Below are 24,640 nucleotides of genomic sequence, written 5' to 3' on the forward strand. Positions count from 1 at the left end.
AAAATAGGGATTTTTCCCTTCCATTTTCGTTGACCGTATACCACGACAACACCTTCGACCGGTTCTAATTCCAGCCATTTCTACCATATTTTCAGGTGATCTTCAACCATCCCATACCTACCACCTCTTCCATTACCCCCCATCTACCATCTCCACACAATTTTGAAGGAATTTTAAGCCAAAAATCGTATAAACCGTCTAGGTGCTCGGAGGTTTTTGCAAGTTTCACCACTCACCACCACCCTTGATAAACTCCCCTTAGACCCAGGAACAAGACCCAATCAATTGTAGAGGCATTGGAACATCGAGGAAGTCGAATTGAAGAACACCCACCTTAGGGTTTCCGACGGGTGCGAGTCAATTTGGAGCCTTTCCCGGCCAAATTGGACTTGGCCACAGGTATAAAGTTTACTTTACTCATTGAGATATTTATTCTTGTAAAATTTGGGAATTTTTGGAAAAAGTGAAATTTTCCGGCGAGTCTGGGCGGCCGACCACCACGTGCGGTGGCGCGTGGGCCGAGGCACCTCTTGACCATCCTAAGCTAAATTTGATGCCCCGATTCCATTTTGGATGTCCGATTAATGAAATTCCGTCATTTGAGTATATTTTCATTAAGGTCTACCACTTGAATATTTTGGCAAACGACAATCTGACCGTTGGATCGCCACCAAACTTTGAAGTATTATTGTACATAATATTTAAGGACCATAGGAACTTACTAATAAAAAATCTAGTGGTTGGATCTTACGGAGCAAGTGACGTAGGATCATGGAACCTATCTTTGAACGATGGTTCAACTTCTCTTAAAATGTTATTGTGAGGAACCTATTGAAGTTATGGTTATATGAATTATCGAAGGAATTCTGATGCGAAATATATAAGCACACAAATTAAACCCTCTTTTTATTAATTGTAGCAAAGTATGTAAGTAGGGATTGTTCTAGGCCGGGGATTAGGAGGGATTGCCAAATCACTTGAAACTGACTGAAAACGTAAAAACAAAGTTTAAAACACTAAACTAGACTCAAAGAATGCAAAACTAAACTATAAAACACCAAAACAAACCAAAAGACTCAAAACAGCAAATAAACACTCAAAACTGCCTTAAAAACACTTTCTGGGCAGTTTTGAACACCTAACACTAAATTGGACGAAATTGGGTTATGACTTGACTCAAGACACTTAAAAACACAAACTAAATTGATTTCTAACTAATCTAACACTTCAAAATAAATGGGGATTGAGTTTTGACGAAAATTGAAAACAAGAACAAACTTTGTAAATTGAACAGATTCTAAAACGAATTTGATAAAAGTGAATGGATGGAAAGCTAGCTAAGGGGTTCTTCTCCACACATGTCACACTTGGATACAAAACGATTTCCAATTGCTTCTCAATAAACCATGAATTCCCAACACCCCAGATTAATCGTGAATTGCACTAATTAACCCTCAGATTTTCCTTAAGCTATTGAATTGGATGAATTGCATACGACAACCCAAAGCATTCCCCACAAGTTCCCTACATGAATTGCATAATAGAGATACAAGCAAGAATCATTAAGTTATATGAAAATCATAAGCATTGGCGAAGCACTCGTTACTATGAATTGCATGAAACTTATGCCAAGAATTTACTTAACACGATTGTGATCAACAACCTTTACTACTTGTGAATATAAGTTCATAACCATTAGGTGAAACTCCCTTATATCCTAGCATCAAACTTATGCATGAAAATTAAGCATGCACTCTCAACCAACATACACAAATCAGTTTTAATTCATGTAGATAAGTAAATTGAATTCACAACTTATGAAACGCAATTAGAAGTAATCAAATCATATAGCAAGCATAAACATGGTTTCAAATTTCCCCCTAGCCAAGGGGGGGTTTAGTTCCTCATACTCGCAAAGCAAAGATACATAAATTTAGACATTAAAATCCAAAGAAAGAAAACACCTAGATACTCCAATTTGGACAGCAGGTGCATCCACGAATTCTCCTTCCTCCTTGCTAAGGCACAGAGACTTTGGACAGGTTTTTGGGTGGTATTTGTATGGGAGAATGGGTAGGGGATGGTATGGAAGGGTTTAGGATTGATGGGGGGGGTGCGGCAAGGGGTGAATTTTGGCAGAAATTTGGGAGAATGGTGGTGGAAGGCTGCGGCAAAGAGAGGGAATGATTTCTGGCAAAAATTCTGAATATGAAGGGGTGGTTGATGTGTTTTTGATGTAGTGTAATGTGTAGTGTTCTTCCCTTCACTCCCTATTTATAGAAGCTCCAAAGCAAAGAATCACTCAAGTGGCTTCAATAAACAATACAAACAAAGACCAAAATGATGCAAAAACAGCTAGTTTACATGCTCTTTTATCATTGTGTCTTGCCTTTAACAAAAGGCAATCATTCCTTTTTTGCTAATTCAACTCCTTTGTAGCTGTCCATGTGCCTTCATTCATCAATTTCTGATGCATTTGCCTTGTATTCCATCCCTTTTCCACATGTATTAGCTGTTAGACAACTTTCACACACATGTTTTGCATCATTTCAACTTGCAAACATCAACTTTTGACCACTTTACACCTCTACACACATGCTATGCATCATTTCAGCTTGCAATTATGTTTGTAGTTGCTGAAAATGTGAATACATCTTGTAAAGCAATCCAACAAATGGCATCTTTCACTTCTTTTCCTTTCAAATTGTTCCTTAGGTGTATGTATCTGCACACTTCCACACTTCAACTTCATTATTCAGATTTTTGCATGTGTTGAAACCCTTTTTAAAACACCAAAAACGTCCATCCCACTTGCTCCATATGCATGCAATCCATTTTGGCCCAAAATTGCTCCAAATTGCACCAAAATGCACTTTCTTTCCAACTTTGTTATTAGGACCTACAAACACACAAAAATAGCTTAAAACACTCTTATAAGCAATAACTAACTAAGTAAATGCAAGAAAGCATGCTAACTAAGTCGCATAAATATGCTCCTATCAAATTCTAAATGTGTTCAAAGGCAAGAGTAAGACTGATCAAAATACACATACAATAGAAGTTCGGTCATGGACCCGATAGTCTCTACTGGGGAGTTGAATAAACGAGTAGCGATGCCAACATCATCATGTTTTGGAATCAGTTGGTAATTCGCTGAGATCGACCATGCTTGTTTCACATACAGATACCTAATCCAGCTAGAAAGCAATAGGTTTTCTATAACCTTGGAGTCCTTATAATCTAAAGATTGGCATCTGTTGATGCACAAAATCGGAGGTCTTGGAACAACGTAAATCTGACCGTGAATCTGCAAGAAATGTAAATAACACAAGATGTATCATGGTTCACCCCAAGGTTTATGCTACGTCCACACTGATTGTATTGATCTGAGAGGTGAGGGGGAGAACCTCTGTAATGAGAGGAGATGTGAGAGAGGTGAAAAGGCTCCAGAAATGGCCTTCCTTAATTGTGAGGGTAAGGGGTCCTTTTATAGAATAAGGACTCCTCACTTATTACATATTTACCCATTCATTTATCAAATAATTACATTTAAATCCCCTGAGTATTTATACGAGGTCTAAATACAAGGCCCTAAATATGGTATAAACAGTAGTCCCCCAAGTCTTCAGTCAAGAAAGTCTTTTGGCTGGAGACTTGAAATTCAGTCCATGTGTGGGCCGAAGTAACTAGATGTTGTCTTAAACTGATGCTCGATATGAGGTGGTGCTTAATCTAAAATTATGCTTAACTAGAAGTGGCACACGCTGCGAGGCTGCTCGTCTTGTGGCTTATGTTGCATTGGTTGGCTTGGCTTGTGGCGTTTGAAAGTGAGGGAGTCCCTTTTATAGAATAAGGGATCGCTCCTCAATACATAAATGATGGGCTAGAGTTGATGCTCTCTAATGATGGTGAGGGAGTCCCTTTTATAAAATAAGGGCTCGTTCCTCAATACATAAATGATGGGCTAGAGTTGATGCTCGCGGCTAGGCGGTTGCTCAGTAGGCGGTGATGCTCTTTAATGGTGGTGAGGGGGTCCCTTTTATAGAATAAGAGCTCGTTCCTCAATACATAAGTGATGGGTTAGGAGTGATGCTCGCGGCGAGGCGGTTGCTCAGGAGGCAGCGGTGCTCTCTAATGATGGTGAGGGAGTCCCTTTTATAGAATAAGGGCTCGCTCCTCAATACATAAGTGATGGGTTAGGAGTGATGCTCTCGGCGAGGGCAGTTGCTCAGCTGGCGGCAGTGCTCTCTAACGAAGGTGAGGGAGTCCCTTTTATAAAATAAGGGATCACTCCTCAATACAAAAGTGATGGGCTAAGTCCCCCAAGTATTTTCATGAGGCCTAGTTGAGGCCCAATATATGGTACATAATGTAGTCCCCCAAGTCTTCGGTTAATAGAGTCTGTTGGCTGGAGACTTCAAATTGAATCCATGTATGGGTCGAAGTGACGGTTGTTCGGATGCGGTATTTGTATACCCTGCACTGAAGCTTTGTAAGTGAAGCTTTGAAGCTGGAGCTCTGTAAATGAAGCTTTTGAAGCTAGAGCTTTTGTAAATGAAGCTTTTGAAGCTGTAGCTCTATAAATGAAGCTTTTGAAGCTAGAGCTTTTGTAAATGAAGCTTTTGAAGCTGATTGACATGAATGATGCTCATGAACGTTTGATTGACATGAGTGATGCTCATGGATGTTGACATGAGCGATGCTCATGGATGTTGTCATGAGTGATGCTCATGGATGTTGTCATGAGTGATGCTCATGAATGTTAACATGAGTGATGCTCATGAATGATGATCATGAATGTTTATGTATGATTATCATGAGTGATGCTCATGAATGTTTATATATGAATGACATGAGTAATGCTCATGTATAATTTGGAGTACTAGGCGTACTTTTGATCACCTGGTTGGTGGCATGAATGAGAGTACAGGTTGTACATTTCATCACCTGGTTAGTGACATGAATGGTTAATTGCCAAATTAGAGTACGGGTTGTACATCTCATCACCTGGTTGGTGGTAATAGAGGCTGGTTGCCGAATAATTTGTGGAGTACTGGGCGTACTTTTGATGACCTGGTTGGTGCTATTTTGGGCTTATGGACCTTCGTCCTCCACACAACATTTCAGCCTATTTATTTTGGGCTTTTCCCTTTTTTTTTTTTTTTTTTTTTTTTTACTATTATTACCTTATGATGGGGTTTATACATATTACCCTCTGATGGGGTTTATACAGATGTCTTCGAAAGATAAAATAAATTACATCACTCTGGTGGGGTGTTTATTTCTTGCTTTTGCTTTCTCTTTCTCTTTTTCAGATTGCAGACAAGAAAATCATGTGGGGTGTCTCTTTTCCCCTTCTGCTTTTTCTGATAAAATCAGTGAAGTCTTCAGATTACAGATGGCTTTTACTTTCTCTTTTCTGCTTTTGTTTCTCATGTGCTCCCGATGAGAGCCTCCTTTTTCCTTTTTCTGTTTCTTTTGCTTTCCCCCATCTTGAGATGATGGGCCACGAAGGTCGGTAGCAGAGACTGTCCGTAATCCGAATAATCATACTCTACCAAGTTGACTCGAAGGTGGAGACTCAGCTCACTGGACAACTCGTATATCTAACCCAGATCAGCTGTGTTCCTATGTGAGTGCAGAACAGTGAGCTTCGTTTCTGGTCTCCAGCACCGAGGAAGTCCACAAGGCAGTTCTTCGCAGAGCTGTTTCAATGGTTGCCGCGGGCGATTATGATCAGGAAAATCAGTGAACTTGCAGGAGGAGATCACCACAAGAATCTCATTACTCATTATTCCCCGTATCCCCTGCTTTCGCTCTGTCACCAAAGCCTAAGCCTTCCTCTGCGTCGCCAGCAGCACGTTGTGCCACGTGTTCACTCTCGGATTCACATTCCCGTACACCCCACATTCACGTCCTGCAAGTCCTGGGTATCCACTGCCAGAACCACACCCGCCTTTGCGTCGTCGAGCATCCAACTCAGGTACGAGCAGAACCCCTTCGAGATCTCCGACTCGCCGTCTGCCTGGAACTTGATCCTCCCCACCTCGTCCATCTCCTCCTCCACCCACGCCTGCGTCGAGCATCCCTGGACTCAGCTCTCTGGCTTCCGCGCCGACGAGATCGTTGTAATTTCAAGGTAAACTCGACATTGGATTTGTTCGCCAGGGCCCGCCTCGAGGTCGATCTCACTGGGCTCGGTGGTCTACTTCGGAGGCATAAGAGGCGAAGCATCTAAGTGAGATGCGAAATACTTTTGAAGCTCGCAACCCTCCTCTTTCCTTTGTAACCCCGGATCAGCCAAGATCCCTCAACTGGAAGACGACCCAGACAGTGAGGTAATTGAGATCTCAAATCGATTTGGTACTGGGTTAGAATGAAACCCCTAAGGATTTTGATTGCTGATTTGCTTAATTGGTCATTTTGTTTTTCTAAAAACTAAAGAGGTGTTAGGCTGATTTATAGGTGACGTGAAAGGGCATCGACGATGATTTACCCATTGTGTGATGTATAGGCTGCTACGATAGGCTGGCGATGAGGTTTCTTGGAAACCGCGGGGCCTGATTGAGACTTGAGAAGTGTTTTCTTTACAAAATCGTCATCATCATGAACAAATTTAACCTTATAATTTCAGGACTTCTTTCCTCGCGTATTTGCTTCGCTTCCAGATGATGTAAAACTTGATGAGCAACTTTCAAAATGAGACTTTATAGCTGGAACCGGGTCGATCTTGAAATTCAACTGGCCGATCTCGTCCGCATGATTGGCGGGCCTATAGTATCTTGTCGTGTTTCTAACGCTGCTGTCGTGACCGGGAGCTGGAACAGAAGACATAGATTTTGTAGTGACTCAGGTGTTTGGTTATTGGGTTGTGCAGAATCACGGCAGAGGTGAAAAAATGAAAGAGAACTGACATAACTTTTCGTATCGATTCCCACAGACGACGCCAAATGTTGATGCACAAAACCGGAGGTCTTGGAACAACATAAATCCGACCGTGAATCTGCAAGAAATGTAAATAACACAAGATGTATCGTGGTTCACCCCAAGGTTTGGGCTACGTCCACACTGATTGTATTGATATGAGAGGTGAGGGGGAGAACCTCTGGGAGAACCTCTGTAATGAGAGGAGATGTGAGAGGGGTGAGAAGGCTCCAGAAATGGCCTTCCCTAATTGTGAGTGTGAGGGTGAGGGGTCCTTTTATAGAATAAGGACTCCTCACTTATTACATATGTGCCCTTTCCTTTATCGCATAATTACATTTAAGTCCCCCGAGTATTTATACGAGGTCTAAATACGAGGCCCTAAATATGGTATCAACAACATCCGTTGCGAGTAATCACACTCCTAAGAGGATACAATATCTATTTTCTAGATATCATATGGGATTCTCCAGTTTAATAAGGTTTCTACTATCTTAAAAGGTCATTTCCTCGACTGGTATAAATATACCCTTCTAGGGTTTATCTTTGGTAAAGCAACTATCACGTACTCATTCTCTTACCTACTACTTGAGTCTCAATATAGCGTATTAATTTGATCGTCGAGGAAGTTTTGATTAGCATAGTCTCGGGTTTTTGGGTTGGAGATTGTTCAACGGACTTATGTTGACTTCTTAATAGAGAAAAAGACCCAAAAACAAGTGTAAGAGAAGGGAAGGGAAGGAGAGGAAAGTAGGGAGAAAGAAAATCCGAGTCCTTGTTTTACAGAGATGAAGATCGGGAGAGTGTTGTTGGGAATGAGTTGGGGAAAGGGTGGTTTGGGGATTGTGGGTCTGGTGTGTGTGTGTGTGAGTAACCATAGTGAATAAACTAAGGGAAGTTAGGCCATCTCCAACCTCTGGCCCTCCAAGATTCTCTAAGATATTAATATTTTAATGAACAGTACATGACCATATTTGCCTCCGTCTCCAACTGAGGGTCATAGGGCCAAACATAATTTATTATTTAAATTTAAAAACTACAACAACTTAAATTTAAAAACAACAACTTAAATTTAAAAACTACAACTTATATTTAAAAACTACAACTACAATTTAAAAACGACAAATTAAATTTAAAAACTACAAATTAAATTTGAAAACAACATTAACTTAAATTTAAAAACTACAATAACTTAAATTTAATATCTATAATCAACATCATCTTCATCATCCGCCATCATAGGAGTATAGTTAAAGGTAAATAACTGTCGTTGGCTCATAATTTCTTTTTTTTTTTTCTATCAAAATAGGCATTACTCATTGGAGTGTAATTCGAAGTGTTCATTTTCATATTCTTATCATCCATCTCTTCTTGTATTTGTTTGGCCCATTCTTCATGCCTACATTTCCTTTCTTCCGCCTCAAGGGCATTTTGCTCCGCCAATAATCGCAATGAGGCCGCCACTTCATGTTGAGCGGCGTAATCATCATTTGCCTTGCCTTTTTCCTTCAACCTTTACGCCTTGTTTCATCCCATAGCCCTAGGCATGGAACCTTCACCCGAAGACAGATTTTATACCCTTGTTTGTTGAATGGTTGGAGATCCATCTTCATTCATATCTGCAGTTGAGGATGTAGTTCCGAACACCGGCGTAGGAGCTCTCTGTGGTGGATCTTCAAATAACACCCACCCTTTACAAATTTCCCAACAACAGTGAAACTGAAAGGTTTCGAGATACTCTCCATATACAATTCCTCCGCTTGGCGTACCTAGAAAAAAATTAAAGGAAATTACTTTATGAAATTAAATGTAATATAATTAAATATTTAAAATAAATTGTGAAAACACTTACTTCATCGTAGTAATTAGCGTCGCTTTCATGTCTACTTGCGACTGCTAACAATGTTTGATGCCATTTGTTCAAACTTGGCTGAAGATGTTTCTTCCATCTTGAAGAACAACTCTCGTGGCTTCGAATATTCATTGGAGTGGTGCCTTCATAGAACTCTAAGTATTTTTTGGACACATGAGTCCAAACACCGTCATTTGTTTGACAATTCCCCCTCACACAATCTTCTGACACCCATCTATAAGCCTTGCAAAGAGCTTCATCTTCTTTTCGGATCCAAGCCCTACCTTTCATTGCAGACGAGACCATTTGAAAATTATTGAAAAAATTGAAGGATAGATTTTTGAAAGAGGAAGGAAAATATGAGAATTGAAATGGTGTAGGAATGGTGAAAATTTTGTGAGGAATGGTGAATGAATGGTTTAGGTATTTATAGAAAAAAAAATAGAATTGTTGAGAATTTAAAAAAAAACAGGGCCTTAAAAACCAAAAAAAAAAAATTTGAATCCAACGGTAACTGGCGCCAGCTAGCCGTTGGATTCAAATTTTTTTTTTAAGAACTCCCGTCGGTTATAACCGACATAAATAACAAAACATTAAAAAAAATGGCCAGCCCTTCAGCCCTCTCCGATTTCGTGGGGCTCTTCCAAATTCTAGAGTCTTCTGGCCTAACCCTCGGTTGGAGACGATTTTCGGACTATTTTCGGCCCCCTGAACCCTTCAGTTGAAGCTGGTCTTAAATGTTTGGATTTGAGGGAGAAAAAGATACCGAGAAAGGAAAGAAGTGAGATTCTATCTAATTTTCTCTGTTTTAATGTTTTACGTAATTTTCAATTTGATTTTTTTTTCTTTTATTTATAAAGTTATTTTTTTTCATTTTGTTAGGTAAGTAATTATAAAGGTAATTTTGTCTTATTAATAGGACTTTTCTACCAGAAGGGGTTATCCGAAAGTTTAGCGTAATGCTTCATGAGGGATTTTGTAAAACACAATAATGTGATAGGGTGTTACTGTGATTAACCCCGTAGCGAGTATCCCAAATTTCTTCCCCGTGTGTTTTGTGGCTAGTCTTTCGTAGACGGCCAGCGCCTGATAGAAGAGAGAGTATATCGATGGCGCCGGAGCCGATGATTTCAAAGGTGGTCAGAAACCCAGATCTGATCAGAGGGATTGGAAAATACTCGAGGTCCAAGATGTACCACAAGCGAGGGCTTTGGGCTATCAAGGCCAAGAACGGCGGCGTTGTCCCTCGCCACGACATGAAGGCCGACGCCGACGCCCCAGCAGTCAAGCCCCCCAAGTTTTACCCCGCCGACGATTTCAAGAAGCCTCTCGTCAACAAGCGCGAGGCCAAGCCCACAAAGCTCAGGTCCCTATCTTTCCCTCTTTCTCAATCATCTTTATATCTATAGATTATCTGTATGTCTGTATTTCTTTCTGGCTGTTGATTGACGAGAAGATGTGCTGAATTGTTGTCTTAATGTGTTTGGATTCTGAGAAAAATGTTTGTTCCTGTGGTTATTGTCTGAATTATGTGACGTTGTATCTATCTAATGGCTTGTTTGAGAAATGCTTTTAGATGACTGAAAACACTTTTGGTGAAAGTGTTTTTGGGACCAACCGTTAACAAAAATTCCAGGGAATCTTAGAAAAGTGCTTTTGAAACACAAAAACATTTCCTTACCTTTTTGCGTTGGTAATGGATGAGTTAACAAGACATATTCAAGATGATATTCCTTGGTGTATGCTTTTCGCAGACGATATAGTGTTGATAGATGAAACTCAGGAAGGGGTAAATGCAAAGCTTAACCTTTGGAGAGAAGTGTTGGAATCTAAAGGTCTTCGCCTAAGCCGATCAAAGACAGAGTATATGGAGTGCAAGTTCCAGGCAAATGGAGGCCAAAACGAGTTAGGGGTGAGGATCAGAGATCAAGAAATACCAAAGAGCGACCGTTTTCGTTACCTAGGATCTATCTTGCAAAAGAACGGAGAATTAGATGGAGATCTCAACCATAGAATACAAGCTGGATGGATGAAGTGGAAGAGTGCATCCGGCGTGTTGTGTGACCGTCGTATACCACTGAAGCTCAAGGGAAAATTTTATAGGACGGCAATAAGGCCGGCGATGCTGTATGGCACAGAATGTTGAGCGGTGAAACATCAACACGTACACAAAATGGGTGTAGCGGAGATGAGGATGCTTCGTTGGATGTGTGGGCACACGAGAAAGGATAAGATTAGGAATGAGGATATCCGGGGTAAAGTAGGAGTAGCCGAAATTGAAGGAAAGATGAGAGAAAATCGGTTACGGTGGTTTGGACATGTGCAAAGAAGGCCTACTGACGCTCCGATTAGAAGATGTGACTATGGGACAGAGGTTCAGGGCCGAAGGGGTAGAGGAAGACCTAGGAAAACTTTGGAAGAGACTCTAAGAAAAGACTTAGAGTACTTGGATCTAACGAATGACATGACACAGGATCGAGCACAATGACGTTCTAAGATTCATATAGCCAATCCCACTCAGTGACTTGGATTTTCCAAGTCTCCAACCGAGAAGTTTTCCTCACTCGGGTAATTAAGGGAACACTACCCCAACCTACATGCTCCACTCAGAAAGCTTCAACATACAAGCTTCAACAAAAGAAAATTCAAAGAACTTAGCGAAGAAGGCTTTGGTGTATTTAACACAATACGTTGAAATGAAGGAAAGCTTATTTATTGATATCCCCGATAAGCTACAAATATGTACATATACATGAGTCAAAATAAACACACAAGAGGGAGCCTTCACAAAGGTTGCTTAGGAGAAGTCTCAGCAGTCGGTAGAGCCCCAGAAAGAGAAGGCACCGGAGGGGGATCATTTGGAGCCTCAGTACTGGACAGAACCCTAGAAGGAGGAGGCATCAGAGGTTGATCATTCGGAGCTTCATTACGCGGTACAGCCCCAGAAGACGAAGGCAATAAATGCCTTTGGAACAAACCCACAAATCTCTGATGATCAAGTAAAACCTGACCATCAGTTTCCTTCATCTGGTCAAGCTTCCTCTTCATGTTTGTAGCATAGTCATGTGCGAGCCGGTGCAACTGTTTATTCTCATGCTTGAGCCCTCTAATCTCCTGTTTGAGACTCATCACTTCAGCCGTCAATGATTCAACTTGGCGGGTTCGAGCAAATAGGCGTTGGGCCATATTAGACACAGAACCTGCACACTGAAGACTGAGAGCCAGCGAATCCTTAACAGCTAACTCATCAGACCGTTTGGAAAGTAGTCTGTTATCTTTGGGAGTGAGAAGGTTCCTAGCCACCACCGCAGCGGTCATATCATTCTTCATCACGGAATCCCCAACGGTAAGAGGACCAGTAGGGGAGACGAAGGATGGGCGCCATATGTTGTCTGGAGAAAGCGGGGTTGCCTCTTCAAGAAGGTTCAAGTCAAAACGACGGTCGGAGGGGCCAGACATTTTCAAAGGTGTTGAAGAGAGAAGAGGTCGGACAAATCAAGATCTTAGAAGTGTAAGAATGAAGTTTCTACTGGTGGAGATTCAAGTGTGCTTTGGAACTTAATGCCAGCCCCTATAAAAATCTGCACTCGACGGAGCTTCAGAAATCGAAGAGGCGCCTGCTCAGAAATCGAAGAGGCGTTTGCTTTCTCAAAAGCTGGGCTGCTTAGAGATCACGAGGGTTGATCTCAGAAATCGAAGAGGCGTTTGCTTTCTCAAAAGTTGGGCTGCTCAAAGACCACGAAGGCCGATCTCAGAAATCGAAGAGGCGCTCGCTTTCTCAAAAGCTGGGCTCCCCAGAGACCACGAGGGCCGATCTCAGAAATCGAAGAGGCACCTACTTTTCCAGCCTTGTCAGCACCTGTCACACGCACACTCAGCTTTGCGGAAATTATGGGCATTCTGTCGAAGACTTCTGGGGAAGTAGAAAACACATGAATCTTACTGTTCAATCACCCACTTCCCACACGCAACAATAGCTCATGGGTACCACAGATAACTTTGCCAAAGTTGAGCACGTGAAGCTTGCAGCTCCCACTACATCGCTCTGACCAAGAAGGGTAAAAGAATAGCAAAGAAACAGCACTAACAAAGTTTAAACCCATAAATTTTGAAGGTCTAGCTACCATATTATTACCCATAAGGGTAAAGGAACAGTACCACTGCTGGATAATTGGAAAGTCCCTGTGTGTCAACCTCTGTGCTTCGTGGCGAGGTAGACTAGCAAACATGCCCAACCTTTACTCACTCACATTCGAGAAAACACTCCCAATAAGATTGCTTGCTCCAAAATCGAAGAGGCACCGTCCTTCGAATCTCGAGAGCCAGACTCCCAACATGACTACTTTCTTAAAAATCGAATAGAGGGTAAAGGAACAGTACCATTGCTGGATAATTGGAAAGTCCTTGTGTGTCAACCTCTGTGCTTCGTGGCAAGGTAGACTAGCAAACATGCCCAACCTTTACTCACATTCGAGAAAACACTCCCAACAAGATTGCTTGCTCCAAAATCAAAGAGGCACCGCCCTCTGAATCTCGAGAGCCAGACTCCCAACATGATTACTTTCTCAAAAATCGAAGAGACACTGCTCCCCGAATCTTCGAGAGCCAGACCCCCAGCATGATTGCTTTCTCAAAAATCGATGAGGCATCGTTCTCCGAATCAATCGAATAGGCGCTCGCTTTCTCAAAAGCTGGGCTGCTCAGAGACCACGAGGGCCGATCTCAGAAATCGAAGAGGCACCTACTTTTCTAGCCTTGTCAGCACCTGTCACACGCACACTCAGCTTTGCAGAAATTATGGGCATTTTGTCGAAGACTTCTGGTGAAGTAGAAAGCACATGAATCTTACTGTTCAATCACCCACTTCCCACACGCAACAATAGCTCATGGGTACCACAGATAACTTTGCCAAAGTTCTCTGCCAAAGTTGAGCACGTGAAGCTTGCAGCTCCTACTACATCGCTCTGACCAAGAAAGGTAAAAGAATAGCAAAGAAACAACACTAACAAAGTGTAGACACATAAATTTTGAAGGTCTAGCTACCATATTATTACCCACAAGGGTAAAGGAACAATACCACTGCTGGATAATTGGAAAGTCCCTGTGTGTCAACCTCTGTGCTTCGTGGCAAGGTAGACTAGCAAACATGCCTAACATTTACTCACATTCGAGAAAACACTCCCAACAAGATTGCTTGCTCCAAAATCGAAGAGGCACCGTCCTCCGAATCTCGAGAGCCAGACTCCCAACATGACTACTTTCTCAAAAGCGAAGAGAGGGTAAAGGAACAGTACCATTGCTGGATAATTGGAAAGTCCCTGTGTGTCAACCTTTGTGCTTCGTGGCAAGGTAGACTAGCAAACATGCCCAACCTTTACTCACATTCGAGACAACACTCCCAACATGATTGCTTGCTCCAAAATCGAAGAGGCACCGCCCTCCGAATCTCGAGAGCCAGACTCCCAACATGATTACTTCCTCAAAAATCGAAGAGACACTGCTCTCCGAATCTCGAGAGCCAGACCCCCAGCATGATTGCTTTCTCAAAAATCGAAGAGGCATCGTTCTCCGAATCTCGAGAGCCAGATACCACAGACCATTTTTACAAAGTGCTCTGACAGAGTTAAAACATGTGAAACTGGCAGCTCCCACTACCGTGCTATGACCAAGCAGGGTAAAGGAATAGCATTACTACTTGTTGTTAGGGAGACTCCTATATATGTCGACCTTCATCCCCAACGGACAGGCAGACCTGCAAAAATGCTCAACCCTTCATCATATCTGAGAGGGCACTCCCAACGAAGCCTTTCGAAATATTCAGCTTTCTTTCCCCCCGATAATACCTCTGCAAACAAGCTATACTAGAGCAAGAATATCTCATATCATCAGGGTTAAAAGCAAGAGTATCCCATATCATGCTTTTTCCCTGTCTTTTCCTTTGGCCTTGTTTTTACCTGCAAGACAAGGAGAAAGAGAGCAATCAGTCAGCACTTGGAATCAAGCTTCCAGCCAGGAACTGACTGCCTGGAACCCCTTACCTGATTACTTACCTGGCATTGCTCTCGAGTACTCATCTTCAACATCTTATGTTTCCAGGGAAGATTCCGCATCTGCTTGAGGAACAGATAGGGCAAGTGCGAAGGATACAAGGAAGCATGTGGAGACAAGCGAAACAGCACACGTGCCGATACATCCATTACTCTGTCAAAAGCAAAAGTATCCCATATCAGCAGGGTGGAACGTACTCTAGATTTGATGGACTTGTTTTGACCCTCAAATTCTTCAGTCGGCCTTATACTCTGGAGGAAACCAGAAAACCCTCCAGCTTAGTTCAAGAATAAGCATGTGGAAAGTTACTTCTTCAAAAGCAAAAGTATCTCATATCATCTCTTCTCATTTTTCTTCTCTTTATCCTTCATGCTGCTGCAAGAGGGGGAGAAGGTGAACAATCAGTCGGAGCTCTGATTGCTTACCTTGTCTGTCACCTCTTTCAGCAGACCCCCTAGCTCGGCGACTTGGAGGACTCCTACTACATGGTTTGTATCGCGCTTGACCAAGCCTGAAACTACAAGTAAGCTTCAAGTGAAATTGATACATTACCTTGTGCATCTCCACCAGTTAAAGATACCACCCCTGGATGGAGGAAGAGTACTTCCAGAGAAGATGCCACATCTACCTATGAGACAGATAAGGCAAGTCAAGACGACACCACACTCCGATACTTAGAAGTTTCGTGATTACGAGATCATTCTCCCACAATATTTCCTAATGTCATTTGTACTAAATCATTCACTTGTACTCACTAAAGGAGAGCTTGAACCTATGTACTTGTGTAAACCCTTCACAATTAATGAGAACTCTTCTATTCCGTGGACGTAGCCAATCTGGGTGAACCACGTACATCTTGTGTTTACTTTCCTATCTCTATCCATTTATATACTTATCCACACTAATGACCGGAGCAATCTAGCGAAGATCACAAAAAGCGACCGTTTTCGCTACCTAGGATCTATCTTGCAAGAGAACGGAGAATTAGATGGAGATCTCAACCATAGAATACGAGCTGGATGGATGAAGTGTAAGAGTGCATCCGGCGTGTTGTGTGACCGTCGTAGGCCACTGAAGCTCAAGGGAAAATTTTATAAGACGGCAATAAGGCCAGCGATGTTGTATGGCACAGAATGTTGGGCGGTGAAGCATCAACACGTACACAAAATGGGTGTAGCGGATATGAGGATGCTTCGTGGGATGTGTGGGCACACGAGAAAGGATAAGATTGGGAATGAGGATATCCGAGGTAAAGTAGGAGTAGCCGAAATTGTAGGAAAGATGAGAGAAAATCGGCTCCGGTGATTTTGGACATGTGCAAAGAAGGCCGACTGACGCTCTGGTTCGAAGATGTGACTACGGGACAGAGGTTCAGGGCCGAAGGGGTAGAGGAAGACCTAGGAAAACTTTGGAAGAGACTCTAAGAAAAGACTTAGAGTACTTGGATCTAACGGAGGACATGACACAAAACCGAGCGCAATGGCGTTTTAGGATTCATATAGCCGACCCCACTTAGTGGGAAAAGGCTTTGTTGTTGTTGTTGTTGTTGTTGTTGTATGGATGTAGTTCTAGGTGGTGGGCTTTTTTTTTTCTTTTTTTTTTTTATTCCAGAAAATACCCAAAAATAGGTCGAAAGTGAGAAATAGGTGGGATTTTGCAAGCAGAGATGGAGCATATGGGTGGGTACACATGAGTACTAATGCTCTGCACTAAGATTGGCACCTGAAATGTGGAAAATGTTGAGATGTGATGTATGAATTTGCATGAATTCGGTTTAACATTGTCGTATTGGGGTTCTGTTTATGATTTTCAATATCCATTTCAATCACGAGGATAAAAAATTGGGGTATATAGAGTAGAAGTTATAACATGGAGAGTAAAAATTGGATTACTTTCTTTTTGCAACCTAACATGCGCAAAGTGTGAGATGGAAATGTGTTTTTATTTTTTTAACCTTTAGTGTTTAATTTAAATTGGACTGGTTCGTATGGTCTCATGTAAGTTTTTGAGTTGTGGTAACCTTTGTGTGTTTTCTTCTTTGGATACGTAATAATGTTTGGGTATTTTCTTTCTTTTTATTGTGTAGAGCTAGCATTACTCCTGGTACCGTATTGATCATTCTTGCCAGGGGGTTCATGGAGAGTTGTGTTTCTTAAGCAGCTTTCATCTGGCTTGCTTTTGGTCACTGGCAAGTTCGTGCTCTCCTTAAATGTTGTTTCATCTGTTTCAGTTCTTCATTATCGCATTGTTCTGGTTGATTTATTAGTTCTTATTCCTTGTGTCAATTGTTCTGCTGGTTGATTTCAATTTTTTAGATGATGGCTTAAATACTAAATACAAATATATTACAAGGGAAAACAGGCTGATGAACGTGTGGTGGTTGTTAATTTTATGAAGCTGTGGCCATTTAGCACATGGAAGATGGTCATTATTTACATATGTATTTAAAGTGATTAAATTTTTTAGTGTGTGTTGAACGTAAATACAAGAGAACCACTTGTCTGTGCATGTTGGTGATTGGGATTGGTAGTTTCTACGAGTGTTTTTTCCCTATATATCCTCTGCCTTGTGTCACTGTATTGGAGTGTTTCTGACTGTTGTTTCTTGTCATTTCAGGACCTTTCAAGATTAACGGTGTTCCTCTAAGACGTGTGAACCAGTCTTACGTGATTGGAACTAAAACTAAGATTGACATCTCTAGGGTTAATGCGAAAAAGTTTGATGACAAGAGTTTTGCAAAGGAAGTCCAGAAGAAAAGGAAGAAGGGAGAAGGGGAATTCTTTGAAGCGGAGGAGGTTGGTTCTTTTATCTTTTGTGTATTTTGAGTGTATACTGTGGATGCTCATTCATTTGGCAGTCTTTTTGTAGTTGTCATCTAACCTTTGATTTCTTTCTTCAAATTGTAGGACGAGAAAGTACTTCCCCAGGAGAAAAAAGATGACCAGAAGGCTGTTGATACACCCTTGATTCAATGCATCAACAGAATTGCAGATATGAAGGAGTATTTAGCTGCAAGGTTTTCTCTCAAGCAAGGCATGAAGCCTCATGAGCTTGTTTTCTAGAGACGAAGCTGAGAAGTATATCCTACAAACATTCCATTAGTTTTGAACTCGACGTTAGTGGTTGTCCTCTAAAGTTTTATTTGTAATTGACATCTAACCAGATGTTGCTTAAGATCATGTGGTGTGCAAAGCTCTTTTTCATTTTCTTTATAAGCGGTGTTTTCTTTCACTCGGAAGTGCTTTTCACATAAATTGATAATCAACGGGCAGAAATAAACATGAGTATGTAGAAGGCGAAAAAGGGGTGTGAGAAAATACATGTATAAAGAAACTTTTTGTATATTTGTTTAGTGATGTACTAGGAAAAGCGGCGATGCTGCAGGTGCTTAAAATGTTTTTTATCGCACTTAAAATGTTTTGGAAATATACACAAGTAAAGATAGTGCTAAACTGGCCATTGTAATTCTTCTAGTTCCCTTTTTCTTTGCCTCTGCCTTTGAGATATCTCGCCTAATTTTGCCCTCCATTCAACTATTTCTCTCCTTAGTATTGCATATAGTTCACAACAGCAATGTATGATAAACATCAAAAGACAGACAACAAAAATATCAAGTGTAAAAAGTTGAGACACAAAAAACAACGTGATCAATGATGCAGTTTAGTGTGAATGGTTTGTTAATGATGGTCAAGAAGATTTTGGCCAGGTCCCAACATGAGAGTGAAAGGTACTCAAATTCTACTGTTATCCTTTTAATGATGAAATACAATCTTACACCGAAAAATTGAAACCCGAAAAACAGGTGATCATCAAAAAGCATACAGATGATCAGCGAAAAACTAGAAGCAAATTCGATTTCGCTGATGCGAAAGCTTGCGTTTTTATCTCTTACCAAACACTCAAATCTTCAATAGCAATGCAAAATCTCCTAACACTTGGGCATAATCCAACAATTATAGCAAAATTTTGCAGAAAAATTTAAGACACAGAAGCAATTTAACATTCAGAAATCATAGATTGTCATCAACCTACCTCAGAAGCAAAAGTAGATATGCTGACTAGAACTTGTTTTCCTGTTGGAATTCTCGGAGTTGTAATCTTCCTATTTAGGTTGTTACCATCTCCGCTAGGTGTTTATGGAATAATTGTCGAGCATGTTGGCTCCTCAACTGTTGCTGAACCTAAGAACATCCGTCAAAAGCCGCATCTCTTCTCTTCTTCTCTGCCAAAAGAAATGGTCAAAGCATGGAAGGTAGACTCTGAGAAGCTACCGGAGTAAAGGTTGAAATGTAGCTAAAAACAGATCCAAGTAAAGTAATTTACTTGGTTTCTGCTCCTGATTCGCTAACTCATCTCCTCCCTTGGTTGATTCAATCCCGAGACTAACTAGTCGAGTCACTGCATGATCCTATCGGCTTGCTATGGATTCGCCTACTTCGTTTACTCTCTTTCGATCCATTTGTTGTCGAGCAGCTTCGCTTCCCTCCTCGCTAGAGCTTTCATCCGAGTAGTTTCACTTCCATCTCCTTACTTAGGGAATACTTATACCGTGAGTTGTGAAAAAATGGCAAATAGCACCATACTAGAAGTAGAATCATTACCTGGGATTATATCTTTCTTCTTTGCTTCCTCCTTTGAGTTGTATATATGGTTTCATTAGAGTTAGTTAATACGTATTAATTGTTTCCGCTTGAACTGCAATGCATAGTTTCTTCCTCCATCCTAGAGGTAAACGCTACTGTGTCTACCGGTAGGCTCATTTGTTTTGAAATATTTCCGACATCGATTTGTTTCCTAGATTATTCTTAAGAAGGAGTTTGTGGAGGAACCTGTTGCCAATTACCGGTAGGCTAATTGTGAACGCTCAGGCATCCAATTCCCTTATCCTGATCGAAGTAACGTTAAATGCAGACACCTCTGCTGTTAAGGGGGTGATTGTGGTAACCCAATTTTCCAATTAGGAAGTAATGGCCATCTGTTGTCACAACAAAAAAACATCTGCTGCTTGAAAACTGCCGTCCCTACCAACCTGTCATCAATGGCCGGTGTAAATTAGGACACTATGAGACATTGAGATCAAATAAATCCAATTTATACATAAGCCAAATTCATTCAAAAACATCAAAGCTTCGGAGATTTATGTTTCTTTTGGTTTTCAAAAAAGAACACAAAATAGTCAATAGGGGGGAATGTTATTACAAAACAAGTAGTCCCTGAGAAAAGTGATAAGACGAGGTATTCAGGCCTGTCTATGTTTTCCAAATACTATGAAAGAAAACCTCTTCCCCGTCATGACAAGTCCAGACCCTCGAAATGGACCAGAGTCTTAATTAATAATAAAGGACAAGTATATACTCCTCTAATGTCTTCTTATCTGAAAGATTCGATCACCTCAACCTTGGCAGGCTGGAGCCATGAGTGAATAGCTAGACCAAAAAAGAGAAGAAAATTGGTTTTCCAACTAAACCCAGTCTAGATCATCTTCCTATGTGTAACAGCCCTTTGCTAAAAAATAAATATTGACATAAAAAAGGGTTTTGAATTTCCATTGAGAAGCAGAACAAATTTAGGCATCAACAAAACACATGGAAGTTTACCTCAATGGACAATGTACAAAATTCAATATAAACGTTATAACTTAATACTTCAGTTAAAAAAAAACAAACAAACAAACATTAGAATAACCAATATAACAATGAAATCAGTCACAGTTTCCCAGCATAATGTATCAAAAGTGCCCAGAAACATAATTCTAAATTAAACGCAGTTAAGTAAGAACAGGGTAGATACACATACTGTGAGATGACCAATTCCAGAATCCATTTCAACAGCTTTATCCGGGTGGTAATTGAGAACAGTATCAAGTATAAATGACTGGTCATCAGCTGACAGTGGATCCCCATCAATGTACCTGGGTCCAGGATAGAATAATTTAAACACCGATATTACGTTAGAACATTGTCAAGCACCAAGCAAAGATGTTGCAACTAAAACATTCAAACAAGGAAAGAAAGGAAAAAAAAAAACAGTTGCAAAGTGGACCAGCAGTCCACAAATATGCTGTCCACAACCTGCAATAACCAAGATATTAAAAGTATGACAACAGCATGCAACAACACAGAACACAGAACAAAAACCACCCACACCACAATCAGGACAACCTATGACATAGCAGCTTTCTAATAGAAATTGAAAAGAATGGGCAAGGGCAACCATGGTAAACAAATGAGACCGAAGCCCATAGAGAGGTGCCAAAACCAACCAGTTTCCATCTCTCATAAATAGTCCACAACCTCCCCAACTTTGTCTCTAAAACTTGATTCTATCCTCCCTGAAAAAAAAATATTTAAATTAAATGGCACGGAACATTCCAGCAGCAGATTAAACTACTCCATACAACTGAGAAAGGCAACAAGTATGTTAAAAATTATATTTACCTCTCTTGTGTCCCACAGGATATCAAACCTGGATCCAGTACCAACGGCAACATGTTTACCTCATGAACATGATGCAACTATGTTTGACAAAGAATCCATGTCCATGCGGCACTTTTCAGCTGCTCTCTCAAAGCACCTTTCTTGGTGTCTACAACCACATGTAATGCAATTACAATTAGTTGTGATTGTAGTTCATCTAACCACGAACTATAGGTACATGCCATTCACAGAATTAGGCAAAAGAGTTCGATTACTCACAAAAACTGTTGCTTCTGTAAATGGTACTTGAATATTCACTGATCGAGATAGTGCTTTATATCCACTGGAATTGAAGCCAACAAAATTTCCAGCACATGTCATGCTATTTGCCAGGAGGATAAGATGCTCTTTCAGAACTCCTTTGGCCACTGCATAATCAATGCAAAAATGTATTTTTAATAGGAAAGTAGGATACGTATCTCATATCACCCAGAGTTGGTCTAATATGATCCAATTTTCCTTGAAAATTAAAAAAGTTAAATTACATAAGATGTACAATACAGGCCTAAAAAAGAAGGTGGCATGCCAAAGGGAACCACAAATACAGCACATAACTACAGAAAAGATTGAAAAATCAAGGTCCATACCTAATGAAGATCAGTCACATGAAAGGTTGATCCATAACTAGAGATTAAATTATATAGTAGAAAATAAATCATTGTATAATAAAGTATACATACAAATATATACACAACTGATGTGATAAAGCATGCCCGCTAGAAAATAAATAAATAAATAAGGAAGCAAAGAATTAATTGCTATGAAGAACAACAGAAGTCTAGCAAGTCAAACACTCCAAAGGGAGAGAAGCATATTCGACCCACAGAAGCTACTGGACATTAAGGGTGATAATTTCCTAGCAATGCAGCAGCAACATATGATCCATCAAACATTATATAATCACGATTGCTTAACGTGTGTCTGATTTTACGTACTTGTTAACCAATGATAAAAAGGTTGAGTTAGTATCAAACAGTAGGTTTTGACACAACAAACTGTTTAATTGGTATTGTATGAGGAAAATTTCAGATTTTTTCCTGTGTACTTCTTGAATGGTATTGGTCCTCCTCGATGAATCTTTCATTCTTTCTAGAATTAGGAGTTTTGTCCTATACTTTCTTACACGTGGATTGGGTGCAATTTTCACTCGACAGAAGGTTTACTGACTACTGAGTAATGAACTTGGCTTGGAGCCTTGGAGACAAACAACTAAGTCAATATCTAAAATTTTGAGTTTCAAGCTGTATCAAAACAAAAAATGACTAACAAAAAATTGAGTTAGTGTCAATACATACAGCTTGAAATAAATTATTTAGGTTATCTTGCCTAATACAGTAATACTAAATGACACCAACAAAACAAGATATACACAGTACTATTACAACCCATAATATAAACAATTAACCACAAAAGCTAGCATGGCTTCGATACAGGGTCAAGTTCACGATTCGCACTAGAATGAAGGAAAATTGTGAACCTCTTATTTACCTGAAGGAACGCCTGGCATCAATTAGGTGAGGCACAGGGAGGCAAGAATCGAGAAAATTCTCCACGCACCACCACTTTGCTTGACAACAGATTTCTCCAGAACAACATCCAAGGCCCATTCACCCTTTTGAGATTTATTTGGGCTTCTAATCCAAGTTGTTGAATCTGGATCAATCCAAATTATATTTGCTCAGAAAATCCTAGGGTTACCTGACCATTTTAGAGACATTAAGACTTTACTAATTGAAGAATTACAAAAATAGTTTCCAGCAGTAAATAACATGTCCCCCATCTCGTAAAAACTACAATAAGTCAAATAAAAAAACTGCTCCTATCACCAGCACAGGTTCAAATCAATCTGTACTTCCGTTGCAAAATTGTAATCTATATGTGATATGTAAACATTACGAGTACAGAAAATAGAATTTATATGTCTCTTGTGTTGAACATTCAAGGTTTTATGTTCTCCTTTTTCATGCATGGCAGCCATATGCTAATTAAGAAACTCCTATAAGCAAGGCATACAAATTCTGTGTTAAAAAAGGCAACGTATGCAAGACATATAATGTAGAAGCCTAGAATTTGATGAATATCTTCATATATGTAAGAGCAATTATAACTTACCATGAAAAGTTTCTTCCAAATTGATTCTTGCCCTGTGAATGCTAAAGGCAGGTTAGTCCCCTGAAGAGCCATCCAATCTATTTCTTTCTGCCATCTCTCCCAATCCCACCACAAATGAATCTGCAAAAAGATGTCACATCCCATACGTTATTAACTTTCCATTGCCACGATAAACATATCAACTAAAGTTAAAAGTATTACATTACACCTTTTTTTTAATTGCAAATTATGTGTACTTTCTTCATTTCTTAATTTACTGTTCATCCTCTTATTTCTCTTTTGATTTTACTGTCAACTCAAGAACTAAACATGGGTACGGTTGTGAACGTCTTACCCTCCTAAAATCCACATTAGCAGAACCATGCACTCAGCTGCCTTTTCTACACTCAATGAGATAAAGTACAACAACGTGTACACAACCTGATCGAAGTGAAAGCAGATACAAAGAGTCAATACTTACAGCTGGATGTAACAACATTTTGATAATAGTTCCGCAGGACTGGTCGTTGAATCTGTACCCTTCAAGGAAACATGACCACTGCACCAGTACTTCAAATACCAGTGGATGCCACATGCAATTTCAACTGCTGCGGTGCCTTTAATCCTGAAACAGGACTGCAATAATCGTAAAATTACAATTGCAAATGGTTCCTCCTTAATTTCTTAGTCATTGAGTTTTAAGCTATCAAGCTCTTCAGGTAAATTTATGCTTGTATACTTGTAAGATAAACAATATATTCAATTGCCGAAGCAAGCAATTGAGAATATGACAGCTAAGGTGCCAATAGAAAATGAAAACATCTAGTCACAAAACGTTAATCCCATTAGTAACTGGTTTTGATATATCACATCTTCTTCAATGGGACTAACTCTTGAAGAAAATTTATTTAAGCTACTTAAAGCACAAAGTCCCAAACAAATTTCAAGCAGTTCCGAATCAATACTTAACAAATTTGCACAATGTTGGGAGCCAATCATTCCCTGTCGTCAAATTGCTATGATTTAGAATGTTAAAATGTTCTAAGATCAAAAGTTCCGTTCCTACAAGTTCCTCTGAGATTATGTTGGACCCTACTTCCTATTTTTCTTTTCCTGCCCAATTGAATTGAAGTGCTAAAAGTGCTTTATGAAGAACCAAACGTGTTTCTAACTACGTTAAGCGGAAAAACTTAAAGGGGCTTTTGGTAGTAGAAGCACTTTCCGGAGAAGCAGGCGTTATGTGCAACTT

The 24,640-nt window shown here is 40.3% G+C and overlaps 2 long non-coding RNA genes and 1 pseudogene across 10 annotated transcripts; 1 reads left to right on the top strand and 2 right to left on the bottom strand.

Moving 5' to 3' along the window:
• Nucleotides 1–1,766: 1,766 nt before the first annotated feature.
• Nucleotides 1,767–21,665, bottom strand: LOC126589169 (uncharacterized). 8 transcript variants are annotated; one of them, XR_007611759.1, is made up of 6 exons: nucleotides 21,520–21,665; nucleotides 20,621–21,409; nucleotides 19,148–19,853; nucleotides 18,857–19,046; nucleotides 8,777–9,056; nucleotides 7,900–8,693 (listed from the first exon to the last, which is right to left on the bottom strand). It is a non-coding gene; the product is annotated as an uncharacterized LOC126589169 (long non-coding RNA). The 8 variants fall into 8 exon arrangements; XR_007611756.1 differs by having other exon boundaries at nucleotides 18,853–19,046; XR_007611750.1 differs by lacking the exons at nucleotides 7,900–8,693; nucleotides 8,777–9,056 and having other exon boundaries at nucleotides 18,657–19,046; nucleotides 20,621–20,735; nucleotides 21,087–21,155; nucleotides 21,262–21,409.
• LOC126589129 (60S ribosomal protein L6-3-like) lies at nucleotides 9,749–18,291 on the top strand (annotated as a pseudogene).
• A 1,145-nt stretch (nucleotides 21,666–22,810) lies between the features above and the next one.
• Nucleotides 22,811–23,892, bottom strand: LOC126589204 (uncharacterized). Of its 2 annotated transcripts, none has more exons than XR_007611768.1 (3): nucleotides 23,873–23,892; nucleotides 23,413–23,532; nucleotides 22,811–22,998 (listed from the first exon to the last, which is right to left on the bottom strand). It is a non-coding gene; the product is annotated as an uncharacterized LOC126589204 (long non-coding RNA). The 2 variants fall into 2 exon arrangements; XR_007611767.1 differs by lacking the exon at nucleotides 23,873–23,892 and adding an exon at nucleotides 23,747–23,844.
• Nucleotides 23,893–24,640: the final 748 nt, after the last annotated feature.

Source organism: Malus sylvestris, chromosome 2 (genome assembly GCF_916048215.2).
Source record: "Malus sylvestris chromosome 2, drMalSylv7.2, whole genome shotgun sequence".
NCBI lineage: Eukaryota > Viridiplantae > Streptophyta > Magnoliopsida > Rosales > Rosaceae > Malus > Malus sylvestris.